Source organism: Podarcis muralis, chromosome 18 (assembly GCF_964188315.1).
Source record: "Podarcis muralis chromosome 18, rPodMur119.hap1.1, whole genome shotgun sequence".
NCBI classification, from domain to species: domain Eukaryota; kingdom Metazoa; phylum Chordata; class Lepidosauria; order Squamata; family Lacertidae; genus Podarcis; species Podarcis muralis.
The window spans coordinates 8,327,451-8,329,328 of NC_135672.1; positions in this window are offsets into that span (position 1 = coordinate 8,327,451).

A 1,878-nucleotide genomic window follows, 5' to 3' on the forward strand; every position below is an offset into this window, starting at 1 on the left:
CGCCGCGGGGATTCGAACCGCCGACCATGCGATCGGCAAGTCCTAGGCACTGAGGTTTTACCCACAGCGCCACCCGCGTCCCTTAAAAGCTAAGCTAAAAAGCCCCAAAAGCCATGGAAGGCCACGATCCAAACCAGCAGCTTCAGATGAAAGAGCTGTAGTCTAGCTTTTCGTGGGTTTGTCATTCTAAAGGATTCAATCACAGGCGACTCCCCGTTTACGCGGGGGTTACGTTCCTGGCTCCCGCATGCGTAAGGGAAATTGCAGGAAATGGGGAGCACCCTGGAGAGTCGTCCTGGCACGGGAGGAGACCCACCCCATCCTGGAGAGGGCCTGCTTATGAGCCGGAGGATCAGCAGAGCTTTGTTGAGCTGCTTCGCCTCCCCGCTTAGCAGCTGACATGCGGGGTAGCACAGCAGCAGCTGCCAAGGAAGCCAAAGCCCAGCTTGTCCGGAGACCCTCTCCAGAGCCCAAAGAGGACGTCCTCTGGGCTCTGGGGAGGGTCTCCTCGTGAGCCAGAGGCTTGTTGAGGCTGTTCGGCAAAGGCCTACCGATGCACGGGGAAGCTGAGCTGGTCAGGCAAGCCCTCGCATGAGCCGGAGGGACAGTGGGGGCCCGGTTGACCAAGTGCTCCTCATTTCTGGGTACCACTTGGCAAACAGAACACGTGTGAGCAGGGAGTTGCCTGTACATTCAACAACAAAAAAAACCGGGACGGAACAGCCCCATCCCCAGCAGAGGCTGACTAGAGGGAGTCCAGGGCAGGACTGTACATCAGAAAGAGATGCGACAGGCAAATCACTTCCTGGGGCAGCTTGTTCTACAGAGCCGTCAGAACCAGTTTGCTGGGATTCCCAGCTCTGGTCGTTCCTGCCAGGAGTCCAAAAACATCTGGAGTATCACAGCTTCCCTACCCGAGAGCCACAGGAACAGATAGATGCACAGCTGCTTTTAAGGAACACAGAAAGGACAAAGCACAGGATGCGGGTGGCGCTGTGGGTTAAACCACAGAGCCTAGGACTTGCCGATCAAAAGGTCGGCGGTTCGAATCCTTGTGACGGGGTGAGCTCCCGTTGCTCGGTCCCTGCTCCTGCCAAACTAGCAGTTCGAAAGCACGTCAAAGTGCAAGTAGATAAATAGGTACCACTCCGGCGGGAAGGTAAACGGCATTTCCGTGCTCTGCTCTGGTTCGCCAGAAGCGGCTTAGTCCTGCTGGCCACATGACCCGGAAGCTGTACGCCGGCTCCCTCGGCCAATAAAGCAAGATGAGCGCCGCAACCCCAGAATCGGCCACGACTGGACCTAATGGTCAGGGGTCCCTTTACCCTTTACCTTTAAGGACAAAGCAAGATTTTCACCAACCTGCCGCAACCCTGCTTTTACGCAAAGTAAGCTTCCGTCCTTTTTAGTTGCCTTTTTACTCGGTTTTTGCTGCTTCTACAGATCCGTGAAATTTTTTAGAAAGGCAACACTGCATTGCCCCTTTTTAAAAATCTGCCCTCTTACCAGCTCAGACTCACACACCCCAAACATAGGAGGCCGCAGGCGAGTTTCCCCCCACCCTTCACAGCACGAAACATAAGACGAAACTGGAGAGTTGCGGGCTTCCGTTCCGTCTCGGAAAACCTCAAGAGGAGATCAGCGGTGTCGACCAGCGCACAACACTGTGCTGGATTGAATTTGAGATCCACCTGTTGGGATACTGCCAGGGAGACATCATCCATCAAGACTCCACGTCGCCTCCGGACGTCCATTGATCTCCCGTAGACACGCAGTATCGGCAATTAGCGACACGAGCTCCAGAAATAGCTTGCCACATTCCAGAGCTGATGCACGCTCTTATCAGCAGATAATGCACAGCGAAAGATGCACTAAGGA